General features: G+C 46.7%; 1 protein-coding gene across 3 annotated transcripts in view; it reads left to right on the forward strand.

Moving 5' to 3' along the window:
• Positions 1 to 13,780, forward strand: part of CAPRIN1 (cell cycle associated protein 1) — a 273,536-nt gene that overhangs the window by 11,548 nt on the left and 248,208 nt on the right. The gene's annotated exons all lie outside the window — the stretch shown is intronic.

The raw sequence follows: 13,780 nt of genomic DNA on the forward strand, positions 1-13,780 counted from the left end.
CACTTTTTGGTGAGACGTGCCGGCAGGTCGAGATCGGGGCATTGGATGGCTCCGTGCCGAGATGGTGCGTGGGATCTCGGCCCGGGTAAACCTCCTTCCCTGCACCGAATGCGGGACGCACCCAGCCGCTGGCACAGAACAACCAGCATTCATGGCTTGGCTTTACGAAGCCGGGCTTTGGACAGGAATTGGCGCACCGAGAGGTATTAGTGAGTCGACTGGGTGATGAGGTTAGTGTTTTGGACCCAAAATTAGAGAAAAGCAAAATTTGATGATTGGCAAAGGATTGGCAGAGTGATGATTGGTAATGGTACAGTGATTGGCAGATGATTGGCAAATTTTTAATTTGTTGAAATTTGATGTGCAAAATTGGTAGTGAGAGACCCCCGATGGGGTGGGATGGCAAATCTGCCACCCTTCCCATGCGGGGGGCAAAGGAGCAATAGTTTATGGGGTGTATGGCAGTGAAAACTAGCCCGGGTGGGTTAGGTTATATTGATAGGGATCTAGAGAAGATGACCTTAGGTGACGTTAAGTTTAGTTAGTGACTGATACCTGTAGTAGGGACGCAGGTAGATTAGTGTGGATGATAATGACGTGGGAGCGCAATAGTTTAAAGGGACGACTGGGAAGCGCAAGTTTCAGAAGGGCGTAGTTAGCTGAGATGATGCTGTGTGTGTGAGAATTGAACAGGTGTGATTGCACAGGTGTGCAACTGAACAGGTGTGATTGCACAGGTGTGCAACTGGACAGGTGTGATTGCACAGGTGTGCATCTGGACAGGTGTGTGGAGCAGTGTATGAGTAGTGAGTGTTGTGGATCAGCGCGAATGCGCTTGGGGAGAGAAGGGTGCAGGTGGCACCAAGTGTGAGAGCACAGGTGTGCAAGTACAGGTGTGTGGAGAGAGTTGGAGTAAGTGGTACGGAGTGGTGTGCATGGTGCGAAGGTGTGAATGGGGGAAGAGTGGACCCCCATCACGGATACCCGGGGCGGGTAGTGTAAGTGTTAGGTAGAGGGTACAGGTAAATTGTGGTTGGATATTGGCATTTGTGGTGCGGTTGCAGAATGGTGTTGTGGATGGGTGCATTAGTGTTGTGGAAATGGCTGGGCGTGTAGCCTGTTAGTGTGTGTAGTTGGTTGGGCACTTCACCACTGTGAGGATGTCGGCCAGGTGAGGCCGCAGGTGGGCTCTGGGAGCCGGTAGTTGTGAGTGGGTGCCTGAGGATCCCGGGTGTGGATCGGGTAGCCCAGTGCCAGAGAGGGCACCGAGTGGGGAGAGCGCCAGAGGGCCTGCCCCAGTTAGTTAGGTTAGGGTAAGGAGCAGGTAAGCTCGGAGGCAACCGCAGTGGTGGAGGTGTGCAGGTGGGTAGACCCACTGGGAGAGGTACACGCCACAGCCCAGAAATTGTGCGAGGGCACCGGGAGATGAATCGGGGGAGTGAGACCCCAAATTGAAAAGCACCACAGTTTGGCCAATGGGAATTGGTTTTTAGAACCCATAGTGTAAGAGGGCCAATGGTTTGGCCGGAGAAAGACCCCGGGTAGTGTAAAGTTGTTAAAGTCATTTAGGAAATAGTTAGGATTGAAGAACCTGTCGCACCATACGCAGCCACTTACCTGAGGTGATGATGATGACTCCACACCTGTGTTTCCTTTGTTTTGTGCAGAAGTAAGGATTGCTGTGAGGATTTGTGAGACGCATCACGACGTGGATGAGACATTGGAGTGATTCCATCTCTCCCTCCCTAGGAGGGACTGATGATGAATTGGTGATGGCAAATTATGATGTTGAGTTGGAGATGGCAAATTTTGATGAGAGTTGAAAATGGCAAATTTGATTGGTTAGGAGGGAGAGAAGACGAATTTGGTTTATGGGAGGAACGGGGAAGACAGTAGGGATGTTTGTTGATTTGTAAAGTAGATGTTTATGGGTAGTGTTGTGTTTTGTGGATACAGTAAGGGGTAAGGGAGGGGCCATGTAGGTTACCTGGTGGGGGGGGGGGGGGCGTACGATAGGAACGTACCTGTCTCACCTGGTTCCCATGTGCCCCCAGTGTGCATCACCTTACATTGCGTGCACTTTTGCGCCCTTACCACCTTACTCACTTGTCTGCTTCTTTTGTCTCCCACCTCCGAGGATCTGGCTTTGGGGTAGAGAGAGAGGAGAGAGAGGTGCTGGCTGCGCAGTTGTGGGCCTGCACTTTCGCTGTTCGCTGCCTGGATCGGTACACCATATGGACCGCAATGTTTGTGGCCACCCACAATGGACCGCAGTTCGTTTGCGGCCAAGCACCACCCGTTGATGGACCTATGGGTCAACGTGGCACCTATGCCATAAAGGTGAACCACTGTTAGTTAACACCAAGTGCACCACAAGAAGAGCAAGAGACACCTGCAGGGTTAGGGGTTGTCGAATTTATTTTTATTCCAATGAACAATGGTGACTGCACCGATTGGTGGTGGGGTGGTGCTTTTGATGCTGGGAAAGGGTGCTCTGCACGTTATTAAAGGCCGTCGGCCACAGAGCACTCGTGGGTTGGTGTATCGATGTTGGCAAGCGCGCTCTCTCTATGCATAACATCTGCATGTGTTCCTCCAAAAACAGGTCCTGGATCGTAGTGTAGATATCAGCGTAATCTTGTAAATAATGCTCCCTACCGGCTGTATGTTTAGTTTGAGAATTCTTTCCGGATTCGGTTATCCTGTGGGTGTGTTTCTGAGAGGAGAAGGGTGCAACGTCGCAGGGGGACATATTTACTCATTTGTGAATATCTGTAAAACTGTCGCACTCAGGGTAGAGTTAATAGTAGAGGGAACTACATTGAGTGCCACACTAAAGTAGGTAAAAATTTATCGGGTCGGGACGCCCCGAGGGTAGAGAAGGGTGCAATGTTGCGAATATGGAATTTGGCCTCCATATCCGCTTGTAAATATTCCCCTATTTTCTCCAATACTCCCCAACTTTCCCCAATCCCCCATTCCCTAGTCCCATTGCATGTAAATAACAATCAGTAGAGCCGACCTTCCCCTTATTCCCCCATTAAATGTCGTGCCCAGGTCCACCGCACCACACGTAGACAACTTTCGGACATCTTCCTAGTTATTCTTAGTCTATGTCAGTTAAGGCCTCGTCTCCATTAATTATGACTCTTCGTTGCACCAGAATGTGATTATATGGCATCAGTAGTGAGTTTAGGACCTTTCCCATACCTCCTTCCATCTTCTTCCCCAACAATTACAACAACAACAGAGGAGATGGCGGCGGAGCGGGGGAGGATGCGTCCTCACACCGGCTCGATTAGCGCCATTGACCACGCGCTCCACGGGGTTACCACGAAGGGGCTCCTTGTCAGCTCCTCGTCAAGGGCGGAGCCTGGTAAACCCCCCCGCACGCACCCAATGAGAAGCAACGTGCCGATTCCATCTGGGGCGGCGCTAACGAGCCGAGGGCGTGTCACTCCCCGCCGGATATACGCGGCCCCGCGCCGGATGTGACGACAGATGCGCCCCGAGCTGGAGAAAGAAGGACCTGCGAGCGCTGAGAGAGAAAGGCCCGCCTGTGAAAGAACGTCCCCTCCGAGCGCTGTGAAACCTCCCGCATCTCTGGACCGGACCGGGTCGATTCTAACCTTTGAGCACAGGTGCACCTGGAGCCATCGCTACCCGCCTGTCCTTTCCATCAACCCCCGTGTGAGTCAGCCGTTGTCCCGTTTGCCTGTCGTCTGTTGGGGAATAATATAAGATTGTGTCTAAGTGCTTGTCTTTCTATGTTGTACCTCTCGTCCCTGTAATCTGACCTTCCGTAACGAATATAATCTCCTCCGGAGGTCTTGAGAACCGTATCCCTGGTGTCGTCATTTTATAACCCAGCCGGGTGTCTTCTTTTTCTTATTGAGCCAGCGTGGCGCGGCTTCGTCAACGTCGAGTATAATCGGTAACTTGTGCAGACGTGGTCATACCAAAACCGCTCGGTAAACTAACATCTAAGCCACGTCTGTAACAATATACTGAAACGCAAAAGAAACTTACCACCTTTGTAACCTTTAAATATCAACAATAACACTGCGTGTAGTAAATGTGTGAACGTATTTGTGGACAATAGTGTCCTCACTGTCAGACAAAACGGTCACGGATGGTCACTTGAACCTTCAATGGTCACTTCATAGCACAGCTGTTGAACAGCCGTTTTGACTGTCAGTGATTAGCCAAGGGGTACGGGACGATTTTAATGAGCTGCACATGATGTCTTGATATTGGCTTTAAAAAGGCCAGTGCAAAATGGGCATTTCAATCAACATGCCACGATTGTCAAGGGATCAACGGCAGCGTGCCCTGGGCATGTTGCAAGGTGGACTGAGCTACCGTGAGGTGGCACGTCGCCTTGGCTGTTCACACCAGACGATATCGGCCCTGGTGGACAGAGACACCCTCCACTACTCTGCAGATGACAGACCTCGATCAGGGAGGCCAAGAGTCACCACTGCAAGGCAGGACAGGCAGATGGTCCGAAGTCACCTGCGGGATCGATTCCGTCCAGCATCCCGCACTGCGGCAGAAACTCCGGGGCATGCAAACCCACGGATCTCCAATCTTAACGCTGGGCGTTAAGATTCCCATCCACAACCACCAGTGGCGTCCTGTACCGGCCTGATATGGCGGCCCACACCATCACACTTGGGCCACCCCACCTGTTGGCTTGACGCACGCAACAATCGGCATATCGCTCACCAGTTCTTCTCCAGACACGCTCACGCCCATCAGGACTGTCCAGTGTCCACACAGAACCTTGACTCATCGCTGAAAGCGACCTCGTTCCACTGCGCCAAGGTCCACCGTTGATGCTGCTGGCACCATCTCTGTCGGTTGCGGCAATGGGCAGCCGTCATCACGGGGCCTCTGTATGGTCTTCTGGCAGTCAGACCATAGTCATGCAGTCGTCTTCGTGCAGTATCATTGGAGATCCGTGGGTTTGCACGCCCCGGAGTTTCTGCCGCAGTGCGGGATGCTGGACGGAATCGATCCCGCAGGTGACTTCGGACCATCTGCCTGTCCTGCCTTGCAGTTGTGACTCTTGGCCTCCCTGATCGAGGTCTGTCATCTGCAGAGTTGTGGAGGGTGTCTCTGTCCACCAGGGCCGATATTGTCTGGTGTGAATAGCCAAGGCGACGTGCCACCGCACGGTAGCTCAGTCCGCCTTGCAGCATGCCCAGGGCACGCTGCCGTTGATCCCTTGACAATCGTGGCATGTTGATTGAAATGCCCATTTTGCACTGGCCTTTTTAAAGCCAATATCAAGACATCACGTGCAGCTCATTAAAATCATCCCGTACCCCTTGGCTAATCACTGACAGTCAAAATGGCTGTTCAACAGCTGTGCTATGAAGTGACCATTGAAGGTTCAAGTGACCACCCGTGACCGTTTTGTCTGACAGTGAGGACACTATTGTCCACAAATACGTTCACACATTTACTACACGCAGTGTTATTGCTGATATTTAAAGGTTTCAAAGGTGGTAAGTTTATTTTGCGTTTCAGTATATATATATATATATTGTTACGGAATCCAACGTCGACCTTCCCCACTTACCAAGGGGGGATTAATCCCCTCGCTTATGACTGACCGACGTGGTCCCGGGGGTATGACGCCACGCCCGGTCGGCGCTGGGTAGGGTAGCAGGCCCAAACGTCCTATGACCTAATTACCAGCGCTTCGCGGCACGCGAGGAAATACTCCCCCGCTCACGGCCGCAGCGTAATGGATTGGATGTTTGCGCCGAGCGAAGCGAACTGTGGCGTGAGCCGTTTACCAAGACTAGACCCGATTCTTTACGTTGGCCAAATCGTGCCACAGGTTGTCAATGGGGAAAAGACAAAGACGACGGATGTGAAGAAGAAGAAGACAAAGGCAAAATGTTGGGAATACGAATACTATTTATTACTACTATTTACACAATTAAAGAAACCAAGGAAGAAGGAAGGATCATAAAATAAAAGACAGAAAGAAGCAAGGAGACACATTGCAACGCTAGCTTACCTATGGCAGTCTTACTTATACCCAGGGACAAGACACACAAAGACAGACTACGAGCACACTTACACGGGGGATGATGACAGGAATGGCAGGAGGTGGATGGCTGGAGGGAGAGGAAGGCACGGAGCTGGCTGGAGCTTGATCCCGCACGGGACGTCGGGCTGGACCTCGACGGCCACCGATGCCACCGATCCTGGTTCCCGCGGGGTAACGGGTCGAAGCTGCCTCGTGGAGTCAAGCTGCTGGTGGGGGGGGGGGGGGGGGGGGGGTCTGGCATGATGGGTTCTCTCTCTCTGTCTCGCAACTCGCAGGACTCTCTGACTCTCCACTCGCAGGACTCTCTCACTCTCTTGGCTCTCTGCCTCTCTTCTTGAACTCGCTCTCTGGACTCCTCCCTCTTGAACTCCTGGTTCCGTTTCTCTCCGCCGTATATCTCCTGTCTCTCTCACAAAGGCTTCCGCGCGCACTTATATCTCGCATCAGGCGATCAAGCCGCCGGCCTCCAGGACACGCCCATCGGTGAGGTCGCCTCGGCCCTGATTGGTCGCGAGGGCTCGCCGATCCCGCCCTTAGAGGAGGCGTTGGCAAGGCCACGCCTTGTTCCCCGCGCTGGGCTGACTCCTCCCACCTTCGGCTCCGAGATGACCTCGTGGCTAATGGAGTCTTGCAGCGAAAACAACCACCACCCCACAGCAGCGGCAGAATGTAGCAAACCGCCCAGTGCAGTTGGCAATTGACGAAAGGGGGGATGTGCAGGGAATCTACTCTATTTGAATTCGGTGCAATGGAGTGTTAAATTAATGGAAGACAAGGCCTTAACCTACATAGAATAAGGAGATAACTGTATAGAAGGATATATGGTTGGCTACGTGTGGTATATGAAATAACGACGGGAATGACCTTTTGACCTTTATACACAACAACTGGAGGAAGGAGGGTGCTATTTACAACAATTTCATTACACTTCAATTTTTAAAAAAACCACAGCAATTCTCAAATCCATAACAATATTTATTTATTTATTTATTTATATATGTATATTTATTTATTTATATATATATATATATTATTTTATATATATATATATATATATATATTTATTTATTTATTTTATATATATATACATATACATATATCAATCAGGATATCTCAAAACATTGTGGATGGATTCAGACAAAACTTACTGGACAGGTTTGGGAATGTGACAAGGAAAAATTCATTCAATTTTAGTGAAGATCTGAATCTGGATTCGGATCAGAGAATTTTTACAGCAATTCTTCACCATTGAGTGATAGAGCCAAAAGCGATATATAGCACGGTATTTCAAAAGGTTGTGGGCAGATTATGACAAAACTTGGTGTATGTTTTGGGTAAGTGACAAAACAAGAGATTAGGTTTTGGTTCAGGTCCAGATCCAGATCTGGCCTATCAGTTGAATACAAAGCATAAACTGTTCAGCCTGGTGGAGGTACGTCTTCTACAGAGTGCCGTTCTCGTATAACATGTAATCTTGTTAATCTACTGATCTTTTAGAACAAACATCCTCACCTCAACTGACATTACACAGTCATTTTTAATAAACAATAAAATGCCAATGGGGGTTAGAGGCACTGTTGTCTCGAAGCAGACCAGTTTTTTTTTTTTTTTTTTTTTTTTTTTTTTTGTATACAAGATCGAGGCTCGTGAAAGAGCTAACATTAATCACACAAAAAGACAAACCGACACACAAAAACCCCTCCCAGCCCCCCCCCCCAGCCCCTCCCAGCCCTTTTTGTTCTGCGAAGAGACAACTTTTTACGTTTGTCTTGTTTCAATCCAAGGGGCTGGTTGTTCTGCTTTTGTTTTCTTTGTGTAGCCCCCACCTCGAGTGGCCTTCTGGCTTTGTGGTGGGCAATATCCCATAAAATAATTATCATAAAATAAAAAATGGGCATGAAAAGGCCCCTTTTATATGGCATGACCTATGTGGCAAAAAAAAGAAAAGAAGGGACATTCTTGGGAAAAATGCCAGGGGCATATATGTAGGGTGCCCTGCATATATCGGTTAAAATACATTTACTTCTTCAAATTGATATATGTGGGAAAATTACATGCCCAGACCAGGAATCAAACCCAGGTCCTTGGAAGACCATACCAGTGCTCTGTCATCTAAGCTATCTGGGCGACCCTGACCAAGCATGCAATTTTCCCAATACATTTGATTGCCACTCTCTTTCCATCAATGCTTCCGGGGCACTCGCTGCCAACTATAGGAGCACCAACGGCCTGGTCTGGGCATGTAATTTTCCCACATATATCAATTTAATTATGTATAATCCTGTTCATTAATCTAATTTACTTCTTCATGCCGCTATATGAATCAAATTGGCGCTCCTTTATATGAACATTTCTAGAGCATTACTTGGTTCCTCCGAAGAACACAAGGGTAGTCCAGCATGCACACGAGATTTTTTGGAATATCCCTTATTAGTCCCCTACCGGTGTACACCGGAGGGGACTATAGGTTTGCACGCCGTCCCTCCGTCTGTCCGTCCGTCAGTCCGTCACGCAAAGAACAGTTTTCCGGACTTTATTTCTAAACGCTTAATGATAATGATTTCAAACTTGGCACATGGTTTCCTCATGATAAGTTACAGATCACGTTCGAACTTCACGACGTTTCGATCATTTTTGACAAAGTTATGGCACTTTGAACTTTGGGAATTCTGATAATTCTGATGATCCTTAACTCAGTGCCATTTTAAGTTTTAATTTCCTTTAAAAACCAATTTCTCTGCAATAATAGGACCGATTGAGATCAAATTTTCACCGTAGGGGTGACTCGGTCTGTGGAATATTTTAATGGTAATTATGACGTCACAGGTCACGTGGTTCGGCCGCCATATTGTTTTTCGTGAAAACACGAAAACCCCTTTTTCTCTGCAACGGCTGAACCGATCGAGGCCAGACTTTGCAGGCAGAATCGCATACCCATGACGAACAAAAAAAGTCAGCTAGCATGACGTCATGTGTCACATGGTTTCAGAGTTATGACGTTTTTAAGCATGAAACTTTAAAACCGAGCTCCTCCCTCATTTTTGATCCAATCGAGGGGAAACTTCACAGATCTGTTCAGCATGTCAGTCTAATGAAAAGTATTTTTGGAATTTGCGATAGGTCACGTGGTTTGGCAGATATCGTTAATTAGACGAAAATATTTTTTTAAAATGGATGTCTCTTGTTTATTCTAGAGTTCTCCTCAAGCCGCACTGCGCACCCTCAGCCTCGTCGCGTGAACATCAACAGCGCGACACAGCGTGCACTTTCCGGAGGAGTGGAGCCAAGCCGAGCAACATATATATACACATCGATCATTGATCGTGAACCGGAAAATATAATAAATTACTGATATTTAGCGACTCGAAAGGTTCTTTATCAACAACTTATTTTCTCGTGCTTCTGCTGACCTGTCTGCAAGGTGTATAAATCGAAGTCCCGAGTGCGAATCACAGGTGAGCCCGTCCTGAGGTAATTAGCGATTGGGAACGATTCAGAATCTGTGAGTGAATAGCCCTTGGTAATTTCCCCAACAGTTTTCCGGACGACAGACTGCCGGTAGGGGACATGTATTGCGGTGCAATACTCAGAATGCTTGTTTTCTATTGTTCGACATTTTCTTCAAGCTATGGAATGTCCCTTCTTTTCTATACTTTACCACATGGCACATACCATCTAAAGGGGCCTTTTCTATGCACCTGGCATTTTCCCCAAGATACATTTTAAATACGAACAAAATGCATTTGTTCATCATATTGTTGCTGATCCCGGGTCTGTCGACGTACTAAGGGGGGGTTTATGACCCCGTTTCTCCTCAGACTCCGAGTCTACTGGGCCGTCGGCGGCGACGAAGTTTGTGCCGGGCGGGTTGTGAAGCAAATTCAATCGCCAGTCTCCCAGCCATGCGCCGGAGGGTTGCTGGTCACTAAACCCAAATACCTTCGAGATACGCGGCCAGAAAGACCGGGTATTGAAACCCCGCATACCCACATCTAATGGTGTGCCGAGCAGATCGCACGGTGTGGGTCGCGTTACCTTACATGATTTATGGGCCTGATTAAAGTCAAATTCGGTTCGGACTATGCTAGGTTTCCACTCCGTCCCTCCGTCTGTCAGTCTGTCACACAAAGAACAACTTTCCGGACTTTTTTTCTAAACTCTTAATGCTAATGATTTCAAACTTGGTACATGGTTTCCTCATGATAAGTTACAGATCAAGTTCGAACCTCACGACGTTTCGATCATTTTTGACAAAGTTATGGCACTTTGAACTTTGGTAATTTCCCCAACAGTTTTCCGGACGGCAGACTGCCGGAAGGGGACATGTATTGCAGCGCAATACTCAGAATGCTTGTTAGTCCCCTACCGGTGTACACCGGAGGGGACTATAGGTTTGCACGCCGTCCCTCCGTCCGTCAGTCTGTCAGTCCGTCAGTCCATCAGTCCGTCAGTCCGTCATGCAAAGAACAGTTTTACGGACTTTTTTTCTAAACGCTTAATGCTAATGATTTCAAACTTGGCACATCGTTTCCTCATGATAAGTTTCAGATCAAGTTCGAACTTCACGACGTTTCGATCATTTTTGACAAAGTTATGGAACTTTGAACTTTGGGAATTCTGATAATTCTGATGATCCTTAACTCAGTGCCATTTAAAGTTTTAATTACCTTTAAAAAAGATTTTCTCTGCAATAATAGGACCGATTGAGATCAAATTTTCACCATAGCAGGGACTCGGTCTGTAGAATATTTTAATGGTAATTATGCCGTCACAGGTCACGTGATTCGGGCGCCATATTGTTTTTCGTGAAAACACGAAAACCCCTTTTTCTCTGCAACGGCTGAACAGATCGAGGCCAAACTTTGCAGGCAGAATCGCATACCTATGACGAACAAATAAGTCAGCGAGCATGACGTCATGCGTCACATGGTTTCAGAGTTATGACGTTTTTAAGCATGAACCTTTAAAACCGAGCCCCTCCCTCATTTTTGATCCAATCGAGGGGAAACTTCACAGATCTGTTCCGCATGTCAGTCTACTAAAATGTCCTTTTGGAATTTGCGATAGCTCACGTGGTTTGGCAGATATCGTTAATGAAACGAAAATATTTTTAAAATGGATATCTTGAATCGCTTTATTGATCGACGTGAAACTTCATACTTTTGTAGAATTCATGAAGAGTAACAAGTATGCAAAATTTCAAGATGATTGTATGTACGGTCTGGAAGCTAGAAGTTGTTATTGCGTGAAGAAGAAGAGGGGTTCTATTGTGCGGATTTAATTATTTATCACATGTACAGACTGAAAGCATCGTTGGACACGACCTGTCGCGGTCATTTCAACCTCAAATAAAATTCTAATTTAAGATTTGTTAATAGCTGAGGTATATTAACAAACAAATAAAACAGATTTGGTCAAATTCTGACTTTTTAAACTCGATCACATTTGACAGAGTTGTGACAAGCTGAGGAAGAAGAAACCTCGCATTGGCTTCTCCAATGTGCCATAAAAAAATGGATATCTCTTGAATCGCTAGTACCTCAGACCGTGAGTTGGTAATAATTTATATATTCCACACAGTGCAATAGGTGCAGGCCGCTCCACGGAGTGACCTTGCGGGCTTATCAACGACGCGAGGCGTGACACACACGTGTCTCAGCATACCTCAGATCAAGTTTGAAAACCAGCATCAACCGTGCATAAATTTGCATATTCGATCATTTTTGACAAAGTTATGGCACTTTGAACTTTGGTAGGTGACATGTATTGCAGCGCAATACTCAGAATGCTTGTTCTTCACGCGTTTGTTGCTCACTCACTGTATGACAGTGCTACTCACAGTTGTACGAGGCTCACTGCCACTGATAACCATTTGAGGCCTAACACTGTTTGGTGTAACGGTTGATGACGGAGTGATTTTTTTTCGCTTAGCTTTATTGTTGGTGCAGAATTTTTCTTTAGCTTACATTTGTGTTTGAGAAATATGTCATTAAATTGGGTTGCTGGGCAAAACAAGCTTCACTGATGTGTTCATTCCAAAGTATGAAGTGTTACATAGGCCTTTTTTGAGTCTGTGTAGGTTCCTCTGACTTGCCAAACCCATTGAGCTGCTAAAAGTTGGTCTCGTGGAAATTGAAAAGACTTGCATAGTCGACGGTTGTATTTTAACAGTCCACGGAAATACATAGTGTGGGCATGATGAACTTTAAGGCCCTTAATGGTGTTAAGCTCAAGTTAAACTTACAAGTTGAACCAGATATGTTGACAAGGCGACCACTCCATCCCCCATTTACATCACGTGGGCAGAGGTCAGGCAACCTAACCTTTTGGTTCGCTGCTTGCAACACGTTCATTTAAAACATTTCACCAAAAAATGTCTGACTGGCTGGAAAAACTGCCTGAAAAAACGGACATCGTATTACAAATCTTTTGAAATGCCAAAAGCAATATTAAATCATACTAAAAAGCGCAATTTGGTCTGAGGATTTTTGACCACTATGCATTCGGTCGCTACTTATCCAATCTCAACCAAACTTGACGGGAGGACAAAATGAAGCGAATTCATCTCCCCTCTCCCCAAAGGGGTTTTACCTGCCAATGGGGTTGCGTGTTGAGGTGTATATCCGTGTTAAGATAGCTTTATCGTGGCGTTTTTCCAAGGCCGCTTCTAATAACAAACACCGCCAGAATTGGTTGTTGTTGTTTTACTGCTTAGGACGTGACGTCATCTAACGCGGTCCCAGCATGCTCCGTTGTGCCTTGGTTGCTCGCATGTTCTTCCTCTTCGTCCACTGATTTCCATGGACTCAGTGTGTTTGGTGCGAGCTTCCAATGAACTCGAGCTGTTCACGGAAACGGCGTGTTGTGTGTGTGATCCGATGGATTGAGAACACGATAAAGTCTATCTCAGCTAACTGGCGTGCTAATGATAATTAAAAGCATAATATTAATGTTATTACAAAACAATGTTATTACGAATAATATCCCACCTCCACAAGCGGATTTTCCTCCTTGAACAAACGCCGTGTTAACATGAATAAATAGCTCATCGTGCCATTTTCGTGGGAGGTCTTCTTTGGTGTTTGGTCTTCTTTGGTGTTTGGTCTTCTTTGGTGTTAACATGAATAAATAGCTCATCGTGCCATTTTCGTGGGAGGTCTTCTTTGGTGTTTGGTCTTCTTTGGTGTTTGGTCTTCTTTGGTGTTAACATGAATAAATAGCTCATCGTGCCATTTTCGTGGGAGGTCTTCTTTGGTGTTTGGTCTTCTTTGGTGTTTGGTCTTCTTTGGTGTTAACATGAATAAATAGCTCATCGTGCCATTTTCGTGGGAGCACCCTGACCAGAAGTAAAAATATTATAAACCACAAACACGTATGATTACTGTTTGAAACAGTCGCTACTGCTGTTTAACACTAAACTGAAAGAAATTTGGACGAATCCGGTCATCAGTCTATGCTTATGTCGAAGAACGCACCTGATCGAAGATCTACTGCAGATTCACAAGGTTAATAACATCATCATCATTATCCATCATCGAAGAATCACAAGGGTTAATAACATGACCCTTCCTGCCGCTCCTGCGGAATTCTTCCAAGGCGTTTTTCATGGCGTTTTTCCAAAGCCACTTCTCATTGCAAAAGTAATAGCAGCACTTATGATAATATCAGAATATTAATGATATTACGAAACAATATTCCCACTCCCCAAAGGGT

This window comes from Myxine glutinosa, chromosome 8 (assembly GCF_964187855.1).
Source record: "Myxine glutinosa chromosome 8, kmMyxGlut1.1, whole genome shotgun sequence".
NCBI classification, from domain to species: Eukaryota; Metazoa; Chordata; class Myxini; order Myxiniformes; family Myxinidae; genus Myxine; species Myxine glutinosa.